The 24,927-nt window shown below is 43.8% G+C and overlaps 1 protein-coding gene across 10 annotated transcripts in view; it reads right to left on the bottom strand.

The window, feature by feature from the left end:
• VPS35L (VPS35 endosomal protein sorting factor like) overlaps positions 1–24,927 on the bottom strand; it is a 1,435,757-nt gene that overhangs the window by 1,238,883 nt on the left and 171,947 nt on the right. The window lies entirely within an intron of this gene.

The following is a 24,927-nucleotide window of genomic DNA, read 5'->3' on the forward strand; positions in this document are numbered from 1 at the left end:
CCTAAATTCATACAGCAGCATCATTATATGTATGAATTAAATTAGGTTTAGCTAAAATGTATTTCTTAATAATGGTAGCATATGTAAGGAGACTTAATTAACCACTTCAGCACCGGAAGAATTTATCCCCTTCCTGACCAGGCCATTTTGTGTGACACTATACCCAAACAAAATTGGCGTTCTTTTATTCCCCCCAAATAGAGCTTTCTTTTGGTGGTATTTGATCACCTCTGCGGTTTTTATTTTTTTGCACTAACACTAAAATTTTGGGGGAAAAAAAAAAAGCAATATTTTTTGCTATAATAAATATCCCCAAAAATATATTAAAAAAAAACTAAAATTTCTTCCTCAGTTTAGACCGATATGTATTCTTATACATTTTTTTTTTTTTACCAACAATATTACAATAAGCGTATATTGATTGGTCTGCGCAAAAGTTATAGCATCTACAAAATAGGGGAAAGTTTTATGGCATTTTTAATGTAATGGCGGCGATCTGCAATTTTTATTGGGACTGCAACATTAGGGAGGACAGATTCAACACTTTTCACTCTATTTTGGGACCACTGACATTTATACAGCGATCAGAGCTATAAATAGCCATTGATTACTGTATAAATGTCACTGGCAGGGAAGGGGTTAACACTAGGGGCGATCAAGGGTTTAAATGTGTCCTCGGGAGTGATTCTAAGTGTGGAGGGATGGGACTGCCTGGGTGAGAAGACCAATTGTTATTCTTAAGCAGTAGGAACAACAGAATCACCCTCCTCACCCGACAGAACGGAGATCTGTGTTTACATTAACAGATCTCCGTTCTCTCCTTCTCAGGAGCAATCGTGGGTAGCCGATGGACATCGCGTCCGCGCGCTCCTACGTCCCCTGGCGGGCACGCGCCCTATACTCAAAGCGCCCGATGTACAGCTATGACGATTCGCGCAGGAGTGCCATTCTGCCGCCGTCAATCGGCGGGTGGTGGTCGGCAAGTGGTTAAAACAAAAGTTTTAAGGTTTTTTACGATCCATAAAGTATGATATATGTATTAAGGTTGTGAAGTCTGTCCAGCTATTCAGGCAATTGCACATTTAGTGTACAAATGTAGTATAAAGTAGGGGGAAATAAAAATGTGGCCCTCAGTTCCATTTTTGGAATAATGCAAGTTATGGGGCGAGCAGAAAGCTATGAGAGCAAAAGATGGGCGTAATACACCAGTGACCAACATGGCAGAAAGTGAACTTCCGGTTCCGCTGCAAGCTGAGTGGTCAAACAACAATTTTGCAATAAGGGTATCAATACCATAAGCAAGATGGTGCCTTAAGCTCCCCGAAGACGCATGAGTGGATGCAGAACGCGTAGAGGCTTCTGGGTAACGCCGATGTCACTTCCTGTCCCTAACCCACATGTGAGCAAGGCTTGTATTGCATATGCCAATTCCTGCAGACGGAACGGCAAAATATTATATTATATTATATATATATATATATATATATATATATATATATATATATATATATATATATTTATTTATATATTTATATATTTATATTAGGGATGGAAAGTATTCAGACCCCCTTAAATTTTTCACTCTGTTATATTTCAGCCATTTGCTAAAATCATTTAAGTTCATTTTTCCTCATTAATGTACACACAGCACCCCAGATTGACAGAAACACACAGAACTGTTGACATTATTGCAGATTTATTAAAAAAGAAAAACTGAAATATCACATGGTCCTAAGTATTCAGACCCTTTGCTGTGACACTCATATTTAACTAAGGTGCTGTCCATTTCTTCTGATCATCCTTGATTCTGGGTTCACACTAGTGCGACAAACGCTCCGACATTGGGAGCTCATGTCGCATGACGTGTGAAAATCAAGGTTTCCCTATGAGAGCCGTCCTAAATGGTCCGACACAAGTCGGTCCGACTTTGAAAATGCTCCCTGTACTATTTTGGTCCGACTTTGATCCTACTTCAGCCCATTGACTATCATTGAAGTTGGATCAAAGTCGGATCGCCGTCTCGCATGATCTGACTTTGGCATGCGACTTGTGCTCAGATGATCTTGAGGGGGAACTCTGCGCCAAATTTTAAATAAAAAACCGACATGGGTTCCCCCTCCAAGAGCATACCAGGCCCTTGGGTCTGGTATGGATTTTAAGGGGAACCCCCTACGCCCAAAAAACGGAGTGGGGTCCCTCCCCAATCCATACCAGACCCTTATCCGAGCACGCAGCCTGGCTGGTGAGGAATGGGGGTGGGGACGAGCAAGCGCCCCCCCCCCCCTCCTGAACCCTACCAGGCCGCATGCCCTCAACATTGGGGGGTGGGTGCTTTGGGGCAGGGGGGCGCCCTGCGGCTCCCCCCACCCCAAAGCACTTTGTCCCCATGTTGATGAGGACAAGGGCCTCTTCCCGACAACCCTTGCTGATGGTTGTCAGGGTCTGCGGGCGGGGGGCTTATTGGAATCCAGGAGCCCCCTTTAATAAGGGGGCCCCCAGATCCCGGCCCCCCACCCTATGTGAATGAGTATGGGGTACATCGTATCCCTACCCATTCACCTGGGGAAAAAAAGTGTAAAAAAAAAAAAACAAAAAACACACTAGACAGGTTTTTAAAATAATTTATTAGGCAGCTGCGGGGGTCTTCTTCCGACTTCGGGGTCTCTTCCTTCTTCTCCGTGCTCTCCGGCCTCTTCTCCGCGCTCGCCGGTATCTTCTGCTCTTTTGCTAGTGGTGGCCCGGTCTTCTCCGCCGTCTTCTTCGCTTTTGTCTTCTTCCGATGTGGACACACTCCCACTGTAATGCCGAGTGCACGGTCCGCAACGGTGACCCTGCCCCTTATTACGTCACAGTCCTGGGGCATGATGGGACTGTGACGTAATAAGGGGCGGGGTCACCGGGTGACATCACCCAGTGACCACGCCCCATCTCTATACAAATCGTAATCAAGTCAGTAATCAATGGCTATTTTTAGCTCTGATTGCTGTATAAACGTCAATGATCCCCAAAATAATGTCTAATGTGTCCAATCGCCACCATTACTAGTAAAAAAAAATAAAAAATTAAAATGACATAACTCTAGCTCCTTTTTTGTAGACTCTAACTTTTGCGCAAACCAATCAATATACGTTTTTTGAGATTTTTTTTACCAAAAATATGTAGAAGAATACATATCAGCCTAAACTGAGGAAAATTTTTATTTTTATTTTTTTAAATTGGGGATATTTATTATAGCAAAAACTACAAAATGTTTTTTTTAAAATTTGGCGGTTTCATTTTTTTGTTTGTAGCGCAAAAAACAAAAAAAACGCAGAAGTGATCAAATACCACCAAAAGATAGCTCTATTTTTGGGGAAAAAGGAAATAAATTTTGTTTTGGTACAACGTCACACGACTGCGTAATTGTTCAGTTAAAGCGACACAGTGCCGTATCGCAAAAAATGGCCTGGTCAGGAAGGGGGCAAATTCTTTCCGGGGCTGATAGCGCTGAAGTGGTCAAATATATCCATTTTGTAAGAATGAATATGTGGCGATCGCTGCAGAGATGTATATATTCACACCAAAGATTATTAAAAAGAAAAAATCCTGCGCTTATCCACCTAACTGAAAAGTGATTAAAAAAAATACAATTATTAAATAATCAAACAAGTGTATGTGTACTTACATTCTCAAAAACATTTTCAAATAATATATATAAGAGCCGCTACACAGTGAATCTAAATATGGAACTCAAGTAATTGATTAGAAAGTAACCAGGTGCGCTTCTCAAACAAATTATCAATACTGACATATAACCTAAACATTTAAACATTAACCACTTGCCGACCGCCTCACGACAATATACGTCGGCAGAATGGCACGGGCAGGCAGAATCATGTACCTGTACGTGAGGCGGCCAGCATTTCTTCGCGGGCGATGAGAGGGAGGCCATCCATTCGTGGCCACCCCCTCCGATCGCTCCCGGCGAATGAAAATCCTTCCTCTGCCTCTGTAATGTAAACAGAGGGAGAGGAAGTGATGTCATCCCTCCTCGAGCCGGTCTTTTTGTTCTGGCGCCGAGGAGAGAAGACATCAATGTAAGTTACTCCAACACTACACTAACAGTAGAACACACTAGGCACACTTTTCACCCCCCATCACCCCCCCCTGTACCCCCTGTCACACTGACACCAATAGCAGTTTTTTTTTTTTTTTTTTGCATTGGTGTCCGTTTGTGACAGTTATAAGTGTTAGGGCAGTTAGGGTTAGCCCCCTTTAGGTCTGGGGTACCCCCCTAACCCCCCCTAATAAAGGTTAACCCCTTGATCACCCCCCGTCGCCAGTGTCACTAAGCGATCATTTTTCTGATCGCTGTATTAGTGACACAGGTGACTCTAGTTAGGGAGGTAAGTATATAGGTTCGCTGTCAGTGTTTTATAGCGACAGGGACCCCCATATACTACCTACTAAAGGTTTTAACCCCCTGATTGCCCCCTAGTTAACCCTTTCACCAGCGATCACCGTATAAGTGTTACGGGTGACACTGGTCTTTCAGATGTACCTAGTACATATTTTTTTCAGTCATTCTATTCATCCAACACGTTCTACTCTAGATTTACTTTCTTTGACACATTCCATTTTCTTCAATTTTCTGCAGATTTTCCCATTTACAACTCATTGACCAGTATATTGAGGGCTCAGGAATCAGTTGGCTGTGGTTTCTCCTGGCCCACCCTCCAATCACTTTGGGAGGATGGTCGGTGCCCTGCCTCAACCCCGGTTGAGACGGTTATATCTCACACCCTAACAGATCCCATTGCTGGCGACTCTCCTTGACTTTTGGGCTATTTTGTAAGTAGCTTCTCTATTCAAAGTAGACAATGGACATTTCTGATACGATTTTCTCTATTAGCTGGAGGTTCCACATGTATCAATATTTATGATATTCCTTTGTTTTTCTCAGTTAAATTATGCATCCCACCCCTGATGACTGGCAAGAAGCCAAGAAACGCGTCGGGTTCGCAAACTAAGGATGCCCTATCAAGCCTAAATCATATCCCTGACATTTATCAATTTTTTATCGAGTTTTCTCATTTCATGCGATTTTGTGATTTTGATTGGCGATTTTAATTCATGTATTTCTGTTATGAATTGCATATATGTATGTCCATTGATTTGTTTTACACTACTGAGTCTTCAATGATTGTTACTGCTAAATATGCTTATATATCAATTCATGCGACTATGTCTGTATCTATACTACTTTATTGGTACTGTATGCATCAAAATCATGGACTTGACTATAAATTAAATCCAATCATTTTACCTACTCACATGTATTCATTATTATTATACTTTCAATTGACATGCTTCATTTAAAGTCCCACTTGCCCCTCTCTTTTTCTTTTATATATGAACCTGGGATGGAAGCATGCCATTGATATCTAGTTATGCGACTGGTCACTTTCTTTTGTCTGTGACACTGGTTAGTTTGTTTTTTATAGTCTATTATAGTTTTAGGGCACCCGCCATTTATTACCTTATAAAGGTTTAACCCCCTAGTTGCCCGGTGGTGATATAAGTTAAGTTTTTAGGGTCAGATAAGGTCTGCGTCGCCCCAGGCAGCGTCAGTTTAGCGCCAGTACCGCTAACACCCACGCACGCAGCATACACCTCCCTTAGTGCTATAGTATCTATCTGATCAGATCTATACTAGCATCCCCAGCAGTTTAGGGTTCCCAAAAACGCAGCGTTAGCGGGATCAGCCCAGATACCTGCTAGCACCTGCGTTTTGCCCCTCGGCCCAGCCCTGCCCAGCCTACCCAAGTGCAGTATCGATCGATCACTGACACTTACAAAACACTAAGCACACATAACTGCAGCGTTCGCAGAGTCAGGCCTGATCCCTGCAATCGCTAACAGTTTTTTGGTAGCGTTTTGAATCAGTCGCTAACAGTCTGGAGCTTTTTTTGCCTGTGAGTCTCACTAGTGTACCCCTAAATTTAGAGCCCAAAATGGCAAATCGAAGGTACACTAGTGAAGAGGCCTACACATTTCTGAGCATGACAGATAGTGAAGAGGAAGTCACTCCTCTGTCAGATTCAGGCTCAGAATACGGTCCTGTAGAGGACAGCGGCTCCATGACAGATAGCTCTGACGACGGAGTTGTGGTCCCTGCTAAGGTCAGGCGTACCAGACCCCAATCTTCTTCTTCTGTCCTTGAAGTGCAATAACCGCAGGTCCCTTGTATGGAGCAGAGAAGTACTAGTGCCGCTATTCCTTCTAGTGAACTGGCAAGCACCAGCGGCCTAGTACACCCTGGTCGTATATCCAGCACTGCAGTATCACGTGGTGACGTGGCGAGTCCCATAAGTGCAGTTCAAGCTGGCGAGGTGGCAAGCACTAGTAGTGTCCCGCTGCAACCAAGAAGACGAACACAGGCCCGTCGTGCCCATAGTGCCCTTCCTGCTGCATTCGCCAATCCGAATTGGGTACCCACCATTTCTGCAGCACCCGTACTTCCTCCATTCACTGGCCAACCCGGAATTCAGGTGGAAACAGTTGATTTTACGCTACTGGATTGTTATTCGCTGTTTTTCACCGAAGATCTCTATAGATCTATTGTGGACCAAAGCAATTTATACGCTGGTCAACACATCGCCGCTAATCCCCAGTCCTCCCTTGCCAGAGATTGGAGACCAATTACGGTCTCCGAATTTAAGCTCTTTCTGGGCCTTTCACTCAACATGGGCATAAATAAAAAGAGTGAGTTGCGGTCATATTGGTCCACTGACCCAATTTACCATATGCCCGTGTTCTCTGCTTTCATGGCCAGGGCATGATACAAGCAGATTTTGCGGTTCATGCACTTCAATGACAATGAACTCTGTTGTCCTCGTGGAGACCCTGGATACGATCGGCTCTACAAAATTCGGCCCCTCGTAAACCACTTCAACCAACGTTTTGCAGACTTGTTTACTCCCCATCAAGCTGTCTGCGTTGATGAGTGCCTGATTAAATTTTCTGGCCGCTTGTCATTCAAACAGTACCTTCCCAGCAAGCGTGCCAGATACGGGGTCAAGATGTATAAGCTCTGTGACAGGGCCACAGGCTATACATGTAGTTTTATGGTTTATGAGGGCAAAGATAGTCACGTAGAGCCGACAAACTGCCCTGACTACATAGGAAGCGCTGGCAAGATGTGGGACTTGGTGTCACCCTTATTCGGAATGAGTGACACTTTTTAGTCACCTTTTTGATCATCAGATTGGAGCATGTGGCACCGTACAACCTAATCGCCGGGGCTTTCCCCAGCGGCTTGTAGATTCCTCCCGTCTTAGGCTGGGGGAGAGAGCCTGCTTGCAGTGTAATAATTTGCTCGCTATGAAGTGGAGGGACAATAAGAATGTTTTCGTTCGAGGGCGCATGCGCGAGGCTCAGCATGGAGGACGTTACCTCTTAGAGCTCCGCATTCCCCGCTGCAGATTCGGGACCGCATAGCACACTCTGACCGCCTAGCCGAATCAAAATACCAGCGATCATCCCCAGCGTCACCCGAGCCACAACCGGGATGGTTCTGACGGGCCACAGAGGCAAGAATAAGACCAAACCAATCAAAGAGGCCCTGGCCCGCGCCTTATCCAAGATGGCGGCGAAAGCCCTCGCCAAACAGCACGCTGCATCTCCAGCTAGAAAGGAGCAGGCAGGCAGTGAGGAGGATGATTTCTTGAAACACATGGAGAAGATGTTAAACAAGGCCCTGAAAGCTACATCTGACCAAATTACTAACAGACTGTCACGGGAGATAAGGGAACTAGGTCAGCGTACAGCAGATTTGGAAACCAGGGTGGATGATATAGAGCTTACTATACAAGAACATGCTCAGGAACAGGCGGCCCTCCGTGAGGAAAATGCCACATTACTCTCACGTTTGGAGGACGCCGAGAACCGCTCACGCAGGTCCAATTTACGCCTCCGGGGTATCCCTGAAGTGGTTGAGGATATACAATCCTTTACAACAGCCCTTTTTCAAGAACTCTGTCCCTCCATACCCATTGAACGCCTGGAATTTGACAGGATTCACAGGGCGCTTACTCGCCACCAACAAGACGGCCCTCCAAGGGACATAATAATTAAACTACACTTTTTCCGTACAAAAGAGCAACTACTCGCAGCTGCCCGGAATAAGGACGCTCTCCAGTTTCAAGACCACAACTACCAACTTTTCTCTGACCTGGCACCCCTTACCATTGCTAAACGGCGAGCCATGAAACCGCAATTACAAATCCTGATACAGCATCAGATAAAATATACCTGGCGATTCCCCTTCTCTCTTCAGTTTACGTTCCAGGGGCAGCAACACTCCTCCACCTCTCCAGAATCACTTCAGCGTCTTCTTGAATCACTTCACCTGTCGCCCCCTGTACATCAATCCGAGACTTCCCTGCCACGTACTCCAGCCCGCTCTGCAGCCTATCCATACACCACCACTCCTAAGCGGAATCAATCTGTCCCTTCCTCGATCCGGAAAGTAACACCGTCCCGTCAAGCAAACCTTTTTGATCCTAAAGCACACACATCTCGCTGAAAAATCTATCCTCTATTGCTCTTATTCAACACCTCAGGAGAACTCCTGGTTACACGGTTAATATCACACTGAACTGAGATAGTTGTGATTTTTTTTTTCTTTCTCTTTCTTTTTTTTTTATCTTTCGTCACCGAGACACAGAAGTTTGTGTTCTGGTAAGATTTCCCATTGTTGCGGGACTCAACACATGTGACCCCCTTAAACCCATTTTAGGGTGCATATGTCTTGGATACTTTCCATTTGCTTTGTTCGGTTTAACCTTACTTGTTTAAGTTAGGATTTCAAAAATGCTAATTATAATACTCATAAGAGTATAGTTAAGTTGATAACCTTTATTTTTAGACTTCCACATCCCCCCTGGTGATTTTGATCTCAGTTGTGCCAATTGATGCCTTCTCCCCCCCCCACCCCCCTTCTCTCTCTTTCCCTCCCTACCCCCCTAGAACCTCCTCACCCACCCCAACCTCTCTCTTCCCCTTTCCACTCTTCCTCCCCGCCCTTCCCTAACCACCTATTTATGTTCCCACTTGTTCCTCTTTTTTTTTTTGGCAATAAATTTTTCCCACCAAGGTGGGGCTACTACCGGTATTTTACAATTGAATATAGTGATACGGTCTTAGTACGTACTGTTTATATTGTTTAAGCACTACAGTTTCTTAACTTTTCCCGACCTGCGGCGGGGAAATGTCACTGCTCCCTCCTATAGGATGCACATGCTCCCTCGCCAGCTGGCTGGTTTGGAAGTATGGGCATCTACCTGTTGGGCTAAAATGTCCAACGCACCAAGTGTTATTACACTTTCTTATTTTCTCTACAAAACCCATGCACTATCCTCTGTTTCCTCCTCCTTTTCCTCTCACCTCTCTTTTCACCTCCTTCCACATTTTCCACTAGGTCGGGTGGGTCGCATGATCCTCAAACAACTACCCAATAGTACCTCCCCCAGTCCACATAAATGGCCCCCCTGAACATACTCTCCCTCAATGTTAAGGGACTCAACTCCCCAAACAAAAGGGTTAAGGCCTTTCGTACCTTCGCACACCTGAAGGCCAGTATAGTGGCCCTACAAGAAACACACTTTTCAACCCAAGCAACTCCTAAATACTTCAGTTCTAAATACCCCCAAGTGTTCACCGCCTCGGCTGCCACTAAGCAACGTGGCGTCCTCATCGCATTTCACCACACCCTTCCATTCACCCTAACAAATGAAATTAAAGACCCTGAAGGTCGTTACATTATTTTAGTTGGGCACTTGCAAGACGTGATGACTACTGTAGTCTCCTATTATGCCCCCAATAATAATCCCAACCCCTTCTTTAATCACCTCTTACAGGTAATACGATCGCACTGTAAGGGCACCCTTTTTATGTGCGGCGATTCCAATCAAGTACTACACCCGCACCTTGATAAATCTCCTTATGCCCCTGAACAATACTCCCCTTCTATATTATTTCGCAAACTTTTCCAGCAGGCCTCTTTACTAGACACATGGAGAGAATGTAATCCTGCCAAGAAAAACTTTACTTTTTATTCATACCCACACAAATCCTTTTCAAGGATCGATCACATCTTTATACCCGTTGCGTCCTTACCAACCCTACTCCACTCAAACATTATTCCAATTACCTGGTCAGACCACTGTGCAGTGATCACAACTGTCTCTACCCTGATTCCTCAGTCTAGAGACCGCACATGGTGTATAAATGAGGCATTTTTAACTAACCAATCCTATTGTTTTGATATAGAACTAGCCCTTAAAGAATACATACAACATAATTCCACACCTGATATCTCACCTGTCCTATTATGGGAGGCGTACAAACCCGTAATTCGAGGGACCTGCATATCCGTATCTACTCACCTCAAAAGAGATAAAAAACTCAGAACCCAGCAATTGGAGGCAGATTTTCACCGCCTCTTCCTCCAATTCCAATCCACCCCAACTGAACCTCATAGAACATTGCTAGAAAAGACGAAAACAGAGTTGGACCTGCTCTTGGCAGAATCAGCAGACAAAGCCATTTGCAGATCCAACCACACAATTTATACTAAAGCTAATAAGCCAGATACCTTCCTTGCATTGAGACTTCGTCGCCCGGAAAGGGTACACAATCCCATCAGACTCAAACTGGCCAAGGATAATTTCACGAGTAACCCGGTGAAGGTGCTCTCTGAATTCCGCAGAAAGGTAGCTGAATTATATACCCCAACACGTACCTTCTCGGCGACACAAGCTGAAGCATTATTTCAAAATACCACACTTCCGAAATTATCAGAGGCCAATAGAGAGTCTATGGAATGCCCCATTACGTCCGAGGAAGTTCTTATTGCTATAAAGTCTCTTAAACCACACAAAAGACCAGGCCCCGACGGTCTCTCTAGTTCCTACTTCAAAAAATTTGCTCCCATCCTAGCCCCCCTTCTCACCAACAACTTTAACGCCCTCCTTAAACAACACTCTTTTGGTCGAGACACGTTGACAGCCATCATCTCCATGATACCCAAGCCTAACACAGACAATTCTCTGTGGTCCAATTACAGGCCCATATCCTTACTCAACCTGGATATAAAGATCCTAGCCAAAATTATGGCATTACGCCTCAACCCAATTATAGGTGGCCTTATACACAAGACCAAGTAGGCTTCATCCCAAAACGTCAGGCCAGTGATAACATCCGTCGTGTCATTCTGCTCCAACACCTAGCTCGAACACGCCAAATCCCTATGCATCTTCTCTCTCTTGATATTCGTAAGGCGTTTGACACAGTCTCTTGGCCTTACCTCCGCTATATACTACAAAGATGGGGATTTGGCCCTAACTTTCTACAATGGGTAGACTCCCTTTACAACCAACAGCAAGCATATGTTAAATATTCAGGATACCGATCGGACTGTTTTCAGATACAACGGGGTACAAGACAAGGGTGCCCCCTCTCCCCCTAGTGTTCGCATTAGCGATTGAACCACTAGCAGCTGTCCTTAGAGCAAATCCAAATATTAAAGGCTTAGATATAGCCTCTACATCACATAAATTATGCCTATTTGCCGACGATGCACTACTATTCGTCACCTCTTCACGAACCACACTCCCGAACCTAATCTACCTTCTAGACAAATTTGCTCTAATATCAGGATTGGAAGTCAACCAATCCAAATCTAAGGCCCTCAACGTGTCCCTACCACACTCAGAACTAGAACATTTACGAGAATTCTTCCCCTTCGCCTGGTCTACAACCTCAATAGCCTACCTTGGTATCAAGCTAACTAGCGACCCGGCCCACCTATTTAGAGCCAACTACCTCCCTATGTTAAAACACCTAACAACCCTATTAGAATCCTGGCGACCGATATGTATCTCATGGCTAGGCTGGATAGCGGCTGTAAAGATGTCTATGCTGCCAAAACTGCTTTATTTATATAGAGTCCTTCCGATCCCTATTCCCTCATACTACCACCGCATTATTCAGACAAGAGTGTCCAAATATATATGGGGCTCCACTAGACCTAGGGTATCTAAAGCTATATTACTTTGTAGTAAACTCAAGGGGGGTTGGGTCTGCCTAACTTTTTGGGATATTATCACGCTGCTCAGCTGGCCCAGATAACTCTATACCATGCAAAAAATGAAACTCCACTTTGGGTTAGTTTGGAAGCCATAGACCTTCACCCCCTCAAAGTGTTTAACATATTATGGTTGCCCCCCTCAACGCGTGGTTCAATCACCCCATTACAGGACACTCCCTTAAGTTGTGGGATAAACTCCGAGGCCCATTTAAATTACAATCTGATCATTCCCCGTTACTCTCGTCCTGGATCATCCGAAATTTTATCCGGCCCAAATCAACCCAAGATCATTTCAAACCTGGCTTAGGGCGGGACTATATCGCATATGCGATTTTGCTTCTGGATCTACTATTAAGACGTTCTCTTCGCTACAAAACCATGCTGACATTCCCCCTACAGAAGTTTTTAGATATTTACAGATAGCCCACTTTATCCGTACAACTATAGGCACACACACCTCCCTAGATGATCTATCCATTTTTGAAGAGATTTGCAACTCTGACCCTCATGCCCCGGGACTAATTTCCCTCTTATATACTCATCTGACCTCTCCCCCAACCAACCTTCCCTCTTATTATGTGCAGTGGTCCAAAGACCTCTCATTAGATCTTGATGCAGAGAGCTGGTCTGATATCTGGTCTAATACGAAAATATCATCCCACAATGTAATAGCTCAAGAAGTGAACTACAAAGTACTCATGAGATGGTACCTGGTTCCTGCCAGGATCTCCAAATTTCTCCCAAATTATCCTGCTACTTGTTTCCGTGGCTGTAACGAACGGGGTACCCATATACATATATGGTGGACGTGCTCAATAGTACAGGAATTCTGGGCTGCAATATTCCGTATGGCCTCCACCTTATTTCAACATCTCATTGATCCTGACCTGGCTGTTGCATTGTTGAATCTTACCCCCTCGGATTTCACCAGATCCCAGACCCGCCTTCTCCTTCAGCTCACGACAGCAGCCAAACAGACGATAGCCAGGGCCTGGAAAACCCCAAAACTCGCTCTAGCTGAAGTCAAAAACAGGGTCACTCAAGCTATGATCCACAGTAAAATTGAAGCAACAATCCTTGATAGAATTCCCCAGCACCTTAAAATCTGGAATTCTTGGGCTGAACACTTTTTACCCCCGAACTTCGATAAACAACTTTTAAAACCCTAATCTGGTCACAACAACATTAGACAGACTTAATGGTACTTCTTTGGTTTGTGCGTCCCCCCCCCCCCAACCATCCCTCCCCTCTCCACTCCTTACCGCTAGTCTTTCTACCTCTTCTTTTCCTACCACTCTCCTCACTCTACCTTTTCTACTTAATGTTTCTCCTCCAGATATATCACTGGTAATGTTTTTTACAATTTACAAAACGATTGCCAGATTCTGACTCTGCACATGCTCGCAGATTTACTTTTCAAGCAAACGAATAAAACTTTAGTTTTTGTTTTCATTTCTCTTTAGTTATAAATCGAAACAGATATACTATGCCCACAAATATCTCTGCGAGGAATATCTTCTGGACATCCTGTTTTTGATATGTTCCTGCTGTTTGATGTAATACACATGTCACAGAAAAAACCTGTATAAATCTTATTGTTACATGTCGCATAAATATTGCCTGTTGAATTTCATGTCTGCTTTTCAATAAAACACTTTGAACAAGAAGAATGTTTTCGTTCTTACCTCCCTTCATGCAGACACGACGGTCCAAATTACTACGGCGACTGGTGTTGTGGAGAAACCCCTCTGTGTCCACGAATATAACCAAAATATGGGAGGGGTGGACCTCAACGACCAGTTGTTGGCGCCGTACCTAGTTGCCCGTAAGGCCAGACGCTGGTACAAAAAAGTGTCTGTATCCTTATTTCAATTGGCTTTGCTGAACGCTCATGTGCTATACAGAGCTTCAGGACGAACTGGATCCTTCCTTAAATTCCAGGAAGAGATCGTCAGAGCCCTTCTGTATCCAGACGGTGCTCCACCTCACCTTCCCCAACCAAATGCAGTAGGCCGGCTGCATGAGAGGCATTTTCCTTATGTTCTCCAGAGTACCCCTACCCAACGAGCCCCCCAAAGAAGATGTCGTGTCTGTAGCAAGCGCAGATTTAGGCGTGACACCCGGTATTATTGTCCCTCCTGTCCTGACAATCCTGGTCTATGCATTGGTGAATGTTTTGAACGCTACCATACACTAGTTGAGTTTTAGCGTAGGGTACAGCATTGCACAGACTAGGACACCAAGATGCCATCGCATTTTGAGAGACCCAAACCTGGTACCAGTTACAAAAGTTAAAGTTACTAAAAAAAGTGTAAAAAAATAAAAAATAAAAAAAACAAAAATAGTTGTTGTTTTATTGTTATCTCTCTCTCTATTCTCTCTATTGTTCTGCTCTTTTTTTACTGTATTCTATTCTGCAATGGTTTATTGTTATTATGTTTTACCATGTTTGCTTTTCAGATATGCAATTTTTTTATACTTTACTGTTTACTGTGTTTTGTTGGTAACCGTTTTTTTGTTTTCAGGTACGCCATTCAGCTGCAGAGCGGATTTATCTTGACAGCAACAGCGTTTGCTCCCACGATATATAAAGCCGTGACTCCAGCGCTGTCGGAGGCGATTTCACCACCACAGTTACATACTTCAGCATATATGCCGAAGCGTGGGGGCAGCAGTGGGTGGAGGAGCGATTTGCTCCTAACTTTTGCGGGAGGATGCCCCCATGCTTCGGTATATATATATATATGGTGCATGTGTGCCCATCATTAGAAGTGGGTGGATGAAGGGAGGTATTGTAATGGTGGGCATACCCACCGATCAATCTCTTTTTTTGTTCAGCCCACAGGCTGCATGAAAATTAAGTTTACAATATATGCCCAACAAGGACCAGCAACGTACTGGTATGTTGCTGGATTTGAGTGGTTTTACCAGAATGATACCTGCAGGTTTAGGTATCATCTTGGTATCATTCTTTTCAGCCAGCGGTCGGCTTTCATGTAAAAGCAATCCTAGGGGCTAATTAGCCTCTAGACTGCTTTTACAAGCAATGGGAGGGAATCCCCCCCCCCCACCGTCTTCCATGTTTTTCTCTGGCTCTCTTGTCCCAACAGGGAACCTGAGAATGCAGCCGGTGATTCAGCCAGCTGACCATAGAGGTGATCAGAGACCAGAGTGGCTCCAAACATCTCTATGGCCTAAGAAACCGGAAGCTACGAGCATTTCATGACTTCGATTTCGCCGGATGTAAACAGCGCCATTGGGAAATTGGGAAAGCATTTTATCACACCGATCTTGGTGTGGTCAGATGCTTTGAGGGCAGAGGAGAGATCTAGGGTCTAATAGACCCCAGTTTTTTTAAAATAAGAGTACCTGTCACTACCTATTGCTATCATAGGGGATATTTACATTCCCCGAGATAACAAAAATGATTAAAAAAAAAATAAAAATGAAAGAAACAGTTTAAAAATAAGATAAAAAAGCAAAAAAAATAAGAAAAAAAAAAAAAAACCCTGTCCCCCCCCTGCTTTTGCGCAAAGGCGAACGCAAGCGTCTGTCTGGCGTCAAATGTAAACAGCAATTGCACCATGCATTGTGAGGTGTCACCGCGAACGTCAGATCGAGGGCAGTAATTTTAGCAGTAGACCTCCTCTGTAAATCTAAAGTGGTAACCTGTAAAGGCTTTTAAAAATGTATTTAGTTTGTCGCCACTGCACGTTTGTGCGCAATTTTAAAGCATGTCATGTTTGGTATCCATGTACTCGGCTTAAGATCATCTTTTTTATTTCATCAAACATTTGGGCAATATAGTGTGTTTTAGTGCAATAAAATTGAAAAAAATGTGTTTTTTCCCAAAAAAATGCGTTTGAAAAATAGCTGCGCAAATACTGTGTGAAAAAAAAAATAAACACCCACCATTTTAATCTGTAGGGCGTTTGCTTTAAAAAAATATATAATGTTTGGGGGTTCAAAGTAATTTTCTTGCAAAAAAAATTAATTTTTTCATGTAAACAAAAAGTGTCAGAAAGGGCGTTGTCTTCAAGTGGTTAGAAGAGTGGGTGATGTGTGACATAAGCTTCTAAATGTTGTGCATAAAAAAAAAAAAAAAAACCCCAAGCTATTTGCTGAGAGGCATGTCGAGTCTATGGAATATTTTATATTGTGACACAAGTTGCGGGAAAAAGACAATTTTTTTTTTTTTGCACAAAGTTGTCACTAAATAATATATTGCTCAAACATGCCATGGGAATATGTGAAATTACACCCCAAAATACATTCTGTTGCTTCTCCTGAGTACGGGGATACCACGTGTGAGACTTTTTGGGAGCCTAGCCGCGTACGGGACCACGAAAACCAAGCACCGCCTTCAGGCTTCCTAAGGGCGTAAATTTTTGATTTCACTCTTCACTGCCTATCACAGTTTCAGAGGCCATGGAATGCCCAGGTGGCACAAAACCCCCCCAAATGACCCCATTTTGGAAAGTAGACACCTCAAGCTATTTGCTGAGAGGTATAGTGAGTATTTTGCAGACCTCGCTTTGTGTCACAAAGTTTTGAAAATCGAAAAAAGGAAAAAAAAAAATTTTTCTGGTCTTTCTTCATTTTCAAAAACAAATGAGAGCTGCAAAATACTCACCATGCCTCTCAGCAAATAGCTTGGGGTGTCTACTTTCCAAAATGGGGTCATTTGGGGGAGTTTTGTGCTATCTTGGCATTTTATGGCCTTCAAAACTGTGATAGGTATTGAGGAGTGAATCAAAAATTTACGCCCTTAGAAATCCTGAAGGCGGTGCTTGGTTTCGGGCCCCATATGCGGCTAGGCTCCTAAAAAGTCCCACACATGTGGTATCCCCGTACTAAGGAGAAACAGCAGAATGTATTTTGGGGTGTAATTCCACATATGCCCATTGCATGTTTGAGCAATATATCATTTAGTGACAACTTTGTACAAAAAAAAAAAATAAATTTGTCACTTTCCCGCAACTTGTGTCAAAATATAAAATATTCCATGGACTCAACATGCCTCTCAGCAAATAGCTTAGGGTGTCTACTTTCCAAAATGGGGTAATTTGGGGGTGTTTTGTGCCATCTTGGCATTTTATGGCCTTCAAAACGGTGATCGGTAGTGAGGAGTGAAATCAAAAATTTACGCCCTTAGAAATCCTGAAGGCGGTGCTTGGTTTTCGGGGCCCCGTACGTGGCTAGGCTCCCAAAAAGTCCCACATGTGGTATCCCCATACTCAGGAGAAGCAGCTAAATGTATTTTGGGGTGCAATTCCACATATGCCCATGGCCTGTGTGAGCAATATATCATTTAGTAACAACTTTTTGTAAATTTTTTTTTTTTTGTCATTATTCAATCACTTGGGACAAAAAAAATTAATATTCAATGGGCTCAACATGCCTCTCAGCAATTTCCTTGGGGTGTCTACTTTCCAAAATGGGGTCATTTATGGGGGTTTTGTACTGCCCTGCCATTTTAGCACCTCAAGAAATGTACCCTAGTTTGTAGGCGCTATAACTTTTGCGCAAACTAATAAATATACACTTATTGCCATTTTTTTACCAAAGACATGTGGCCGAATACATTGTGGCCTAAATGTATGACTAAAATTGAGTTTATTGGATTTTTTTTATAACAAAAAGTAGAAAATATAATTTTTTTTTTCAAAATTTTCGGTCTTTTTCCGTTTATAGCGCAAAAAATAAAAAAAACGGCAGAGGTGATCAAATACCATCAAAAGAAAGCTCTATTTGTGGGAAGAAAAGGACGCAAATTTCGTTTGGGTACAGCATTGCATGACCGCGCAATTAGCAGTTAAAGAGACGCAGTGCCAAATTGTAAAAAGTGCTCTGGTCAGGAAGGGGGTAAATCCTTCCGGGGCTGAAGTGGTTAAATTAAGTAACAATTTTCATGTAAAGTCTGTCAAAGTGACACAAAAATACATAATCCAAGAAATGACAGTCTGTTTGATTAATCTATATCCCAGTGATTTTCTTTGCAAAAACAGCAAAGCAAACAGTGACAAGGTGCTCGTGGAAAGACTGTCCCCACACCAACTGAAGCCTCTTACCAGAGACTAGATCTCATATTATAGAGATCAAAATTGCTATTTTCACACATTCCTCTATCAGGAAGGGTAGGATATCATCCGTGGTGGGTTCAGCCTTTTAGTCATCCAAACCGATATCTGATACTCAGCCCAGCTTATGGAATAAAGTCCTCAATATTTCTTATGCAAAGCAATAGAGGAGCACTTCACAGTGTAGCATTTAAAAACATGATGGTTTATTTCACATTAAGTTGCACTTACAGGTACGAAGATCAAAAAAAGCGGATTGTACAACATGGCCGCAGACGTCACAAAATGTGGCGTCACCCGACAAGTTTCCCCGTAACAGGCGTCAACTGGGAAAGGCAGCTTTGCCTGAGACGTCTCTAGCATGTTCTTCTATTACACACAAGCATTTTCAGGGATCAAAATAAATTACTTAACAAAACATTCTTTAAAACGTTAAAACAAATTTCTATCAGCGCAAATAAGAATAATCTTAATCACTATGTAGCGATATGTGTAATAGGTGATAAGAAAATCCCACCAAAAACAAAAAAAAAAATTTGAAAAATAACCCCCCCCCCCCCACCTGGCTGCTGCACACACAGAAAATGCGTTCACTTCACATATAAAATATACATAACAAAACAGTGTTGTGCTTCCAAAATAACAAAATAACTACCAATAAATTCTTAAATGAGAATGATTAACTTGCAATGTAGCAAGATACTGAGTGCATAATCAAATATTCATGACTGGGATTAGTGAACAATACACAATAATGAAATATGCATGTTCCCCAAAGTTCCCGAGAGTATTAGTCTATTTAACCACTTGCCACCCGCCCTATTACAGAATGATGGCGGCAAAGTGGTTTGATATTCCTGATCGGACGTCATATGACGTGATCAGTAATATTGAGCCGATGCGCGCCCCTAGGGGCGCGCATCGCGGCGATCATTGTTGCGGGGTGTCAGTCTGACACCCTGCAACACCGATCTAGGTAAAGAGTCTCCGACAGAGACTCTTTACCACGTGATCAGCCGTGTCCAATCACGGCTGATCACGATGTAAATAGGAAGAGCCGGTGATCAGCTTTTCCTCACTCGCGTCTGACAGACGCGAGTAGAGGAGAGCCGATCAGCTGCTCTCCTGACAGGGGGGGTCTGTGCTGATTGTTCATCAGCACAGCCCCCCCTCAGGTCCTACCCAGGACCACCAGGGAAGCGATCCACACTGGACCACCAGGTATGCCCCTAGACCACCAGGGAAATGCCACTGTGTGCCCAGACAGCTGCCAATCTGTGCCCAGGCAGCTGCCAGTCAGTGCCCACTTCAATGCCTACCACTGCCAGTGCTTCATATCAGTGCCGCGTATCAGTGCCCAGCAGTGCCGCCTATCAGTCCCCAGCAGTGCCGCCTATCAGTGCCCAGCAGTGCCGCCTATCAGTGCCCAGCAGTGCCGCCCATCAGCGCCACCCTATCAGTGCCGCCTTTCATTGCCCAGTGTCGCCCATCAGTGCCAAACAGTGCCACCCATCAGTGCCGCCTATCAATGCCCATCAGTGCTGCATATCAGTGCCCTTCATCAGTGCCCGCTCATTGGTGCCACCTCATCGGTGCCGCCGTATCAGTGCCTGTCAGTGCCCATCAGTGAAAGAGAAAACATACTAATTTACAATTTTTTTTAACAGAAACAAAAGCAAAACTTTTATTTTTTTCAAAATTTTCGGTCTTTTTTTATTTGTTTAGCAAAAAATAAAAACCGCAGAGGTGATCAAATACCACCAAAAGAAAGCTCTATTTGTGGGAACAAAATGATAAAAATTTAGTTTGGGCACAGTGTAGCATGACCGCGCAATTGTCATTCAAACTGTGACAGCACTGAAAGCTGAAAATTGGTCTGGGCAGGAAGGTGTCTAAGTGCCCTGTATTGAAGTGGTTAAACAGCGGTGAGATGTCCAGTCTTCACCCTTTACTGAAGTCACGGTGGTGTAGTAGCCCATTTGACGTAACGCGTATAGGGGGGAAGGAGTCGCAGTGGCAACGTCATCCCGCGAGCATCTTGTCGTTTCTATGTATCCTGAGCCCGCAGTGCTTAAGTGCTGCGTTTGTGAGTAATGTTTTAATGAGGAAATAAACCGTTTTGATATACAGAGAGCACTAGATTTTGCCTTTTCTATTCTTATGTGCACCGGACCCCATTGAGAGAATCTGTACTGGCTGGTATCCATCTACTCAGCCAGAAGCAGCACGGACGGAATAGGAGCTCCATGACCAGCTGATCTTTTTGTATCCCTAAGGGGGAACCTGCTTTTTCTGACCTGGTGAAACAGGGGTCAGAACGTGAGGTGAGCGGCTAGGATATTGAGGTGGAGGAAAGCACTTGCATTTTTCAACGTTTATGCACTAGTGGTGTGTTGTGCATTTTTGTGCAGAAGACTGAGGATTATATTTGTGCATTTGGATTCTTATTTTTATTCAATTTCTTTTTTTTTCAGTGTGTGGACATTATCTTTATTGTTTACTACTCCCATTTAGGGAACACGTATATTTTATTATTGTGTATTGTTCACTATTCCCAGTCAGGGAACATGAATATTTGATTGTGCACTCAGTATCTTGCTACATTGCAAGTTAATCATTTATTCTCATTTAAGGATTTATTGGTAGTTATTTTGGAAAAGCAACACGGTTTTGTTATTTATATTCTTTAAAGTGTACCAATAAGAATGGCTTCATCCCAATGGAAAGTTATCATCCAAGATGGATGAAGACCATTCCTAAAAGTCAGTTCCAAAGCATCAGGAGAAAAGTCTCCAATGATAGTGATTTTGTAACCCAAGTAGCAGTTTTAAAAGACCGTTTTATAGAAAAGGGGTATGATATGGGCGATTTGGATCGTGACTTTCAAAAGGTTTCAACTGGGCAGCACAGTGGTGTAGTGGGTAGCACTCTCACCTAGCAGTAAAAAGGGTTGCTGGTTCAAATCCCAACTACAACACTACCTGCCTGGAGGTTGCATGTTCTCCCTGTGCCTGCGTTGGTTTCCTCCGGGTACTCGGGTTTCCTCCCACACTCCAAAGACATGCTGGTAGGTTCATTGGCTTCTGTCCAAAATTGGTCCTAGAATGTGAGTTGGGGGACCTTGGATTGTGGGCTCCTTGAGGGTAGGGACCGATATGAGTGTGCGATGTACGTGTCGAGCGCTGCGTAAATTGATGGCGCTATATGGGTACCTTAAATAAATAGGGATAATTGAAGACACGCACCCACACTCACTCAGATTGAACTGGATGGACTTGTGTCTTTATTCAACCATACTATGAATAGGAGTCAACTCCTTATCCCTAGTGAGGAACGGGATGCTCCCTTCAAAAAAACATGTATGTGCATTTACCACCACTTTTTCAACCCAATATAGGTGGGTTAATCAGATCTTTAAAAAGCATTGGCGAGTGCTGAAAAAAGATAGAGTCCTGGGCCCTAGAAATATTCAGGACTTCATCCTCTGCCAGAAAGTTGTCAATGGGATAAAGGCTTACCTTCCAACATGACAATGACTTAAAGTACCCAACAAAAATGACACCACAGTGGTTGAATGTGAAAAAGTACAAACAAATGGACACTGCGCTCATCTATTTACAGCAAGGAGCACATGGAAGGGCAACACATGCAAAACAAAACCAAAGAAATTCCCGGCTCAACTTACTGACCAGCCCACTAACCAACCGAATTGTGGTGTTTAACAGTATGCGTTAAAAACGAGTTTAGTTTGCACAGATTTGCAAAAACATGCGTAAGCTACAGAGTCCTGTCAAGGCACCCCAGTATCTGTAGTTCTAACTCTAAATTTTAAGAGCCACCACAGTGGAAGCACATGCATAATAATGGATAGGCAGAGGGCGGGTGAGCCTCTATTTGCAAATGAGTGCAAATTAAACCCCTGTTTTTAACGCATTACTGTTAGACAGGACAATTTGGTTGGTTAGCAGGCTTTTCAGTAAGTTGAGCCAGGAATTGCTTTGGATTTGTTTGCATGCATTGCCCTTCCATGTGCTCCTTGCTGCAATGGCCAGTTATAGGCAAGGGCAGTGGCCATTTGTTTGTACTGTTAAAATATTGGTGAGGGAATCTAATGGACACCTTTGCTGCCATGGTGCTATATGCTGGGTTTCCAGTACGCCCCTGTGGCTTTGAGGGGTAGGCTCCCTCCAGGCTCACCTGCCCTCTGTCTATCCATTATTATGCATGTGCTTCCACTGTGAAGGCTCTCAAAATATAGAAAGTTAGGACTACAGATACTGGGGTGCCGGGGCTCTGTAGCTTACGCATGCATACTAAACCAGTTTTTACTGTTAGACTGGACAATTCGGTTGGTTAGCAGGCTGGTCGGTAAGTTGAGCCAGGAATTTCTTTGGTTTTGTTTTGAAGGAGAAAAGGGTGAATGCCCCCCTTGCATGGCCTAGTCAGACTTAAACCCCAATGAAAATCCGTAGAATGACTTGAAGACTGCAGTCCACAAAACGGTCTAGGGCTGGGGAAAAAAATTAATTTGAATCTTGAATCGAGTGGAGAGGTCAAATCGATTCAAATTTTCAGCAAATTGATTTTTTATATATTTTTTTTTTTCCACCAGGACCAGTGCTGACACCGTGCCGGTCCTGAGGAGCTGTGGGCAGGCGTTTTTAGGCGAGGCCGCGGCTTCAGCCTAGTCCGCCTAAAAATTCCTGCCCGCAGCTCCTCAGGACCAGCGCGGTGTCCATTAAAAAAAAAAAAAAAAAAAAAAAAGGATTCGAATCGTGAATCGAGTTTTGTTTTTGTTTTTTTAAAAAAGATTGCAGATTTTTTTTTTTGGAGAAAATCGCCCAGCTCTAAAACGGTCACTACCAAATTTAACTTGAGCAGTTCTGCAAAGAGTGGGCAATTATATTATATATAAAAATTAGATCTTTGTTTTGTTTTGTTTTTTTTTTTCCCCTCCCCCCATGCTACCAGTCAGTGTCACTGTCGCACCAAAGTGCCCAATAGCTAGTCCAGAAAATAGGATTTTTTAAAACAGCTTACCTGTAAAATCCTTTTCTTTCGAAGGACATCACGGGACACAGAGCCACAGTAATTACTGATGGGTTATATAGGTATCACTGGTGATTGGACACTGGCACACCCTATCAGGAAGTTCAACCCCCTAAATAATGCCTCCCCCTTGCAGGGATACCTCAGTTTTGTAGCCAAGCAATATAGTGTATTAGAAGAGGGGCGGGACCTCTGTGTCCCGTGATGTCCTTCGAAAGAAAAGGATTTTACAGGTAAGCTGTTTTAAAAAATCCTATTTTCTTTCTCGGACATCACGGGACACAGAGCCACAGTAATTACTGATGGGATGTCCCAGAGCAATGCTACCTGAGGGGGGGGGAACCACGACCAAGTAGGGTGCAATCAGACCTGAGGACCCTGTACCGCTGCCTGCAGCACACTACGCCCAAAGGCGATATCCTCATGCCTTCTCACATCCACCTGATAGAATCTGGTGAATGTATGAACTGAAGACCAGGTTGCGGCCTTGCAGATTTGAGCCATAGAGGCCCGGTGATGCACTGCCCAAGAAGCACCAATAGCCCTTGTGGAATGTGCCCTGATCTGAAACGGAGGAATCTTCTGTTTCAAACCGTAAGCTTGAATGATCAACTGTCAAATCCATTTAGAAATGGTAGCTTTTGACGCTGCCTGTCCTCTATTGGGACCCTCTGGCAGCACAATCAAAACATCCGTCTTGCGGATCTGAGTAGTTGCCCCTAGATAGGCCTTAACTGCTCTTACTACATCCAACGAATGTAGAGATCTCTCTTCCGGAGAACAGGGATCTGGAAAAAAAGGAAGGTAGAACAATGTCTTGGTTTAAATGAAAATCAGAAACCACCTTCGGTAAAAAACTAGGATGAGGGCGTAGTATCACTCTATCCTTGTGTATAATCAAATAAGGCTCCTTACAGGAAAGAGCTGCTAATTCTGATACTCTTCTAGCAGAAGAGATGGCCACCAGAAAAATTAATTTCCTTGTCAACAAGACCAAAGGAATCTGACTTATTGGTTCAAAAGGCTGTTTCTGTAACACAGCCAGGACCAAATTCAAGTCCCAGGGGTTTAGGGGCGCCTTACCCGGAGGATTAAGACACATCACCCCCTGCATAAAGTTTCGGACCAAAGAATGCGAAGCAAGTGGCTGCTGAAATAATACTGATAAAGCAGAGACCTGGCCCTTGATGGTACTCAAGGCCAGCTTCATCTCTAATCCCATCTGTAGAAAATCAAGGATTCTACCTATGACATATTTCCTGGGATGCCAACCTCTGGATTCACACCAGGTTATATAAGCTTTCCAGACTCTATGATAAATCATCCTGGAAGCTGGCTTCCTTGCATTAATCAAGGTAGATATGACAGGACCTGAGAGCCCACGACTCTGCAGAACGTGGGTCTCAATAGCCAAACCGTCAAATTTAGAGTTTGTAAGGCAGGATGGAACACTGGACCTTGAGATAACAGGTCTGGGCGTACCGGTAGGGTCCATGGGGAACCCACCGTCATCCTTACTATTTCTGCATACCAAGTCCTTCTGGGCCAAGCGGGGGCCACCAGAAGTACCGACTTCCTTTCCTGCCTGATCCTGCGAAGGAGTCGTGTTAGTAGCAGAATAGGCGGGAATGCGTAAATCAGTGAGAACCGATGCCACGGAATCACCAA

This window comes from Aquarana catesbeiana, linkage group LG06, assembly GCF_042186555.1.
Source record: "Aquarana catesbeiana isolate 2022-GZ linkage group LG06, ASM4218655v1, whole genome shotgun sequence".
NCBI lineage: Eukaryota > Metazoa > Chordata > Amphibia > Anura > Ranidae > Aquarana > Aquarana catesbeiana.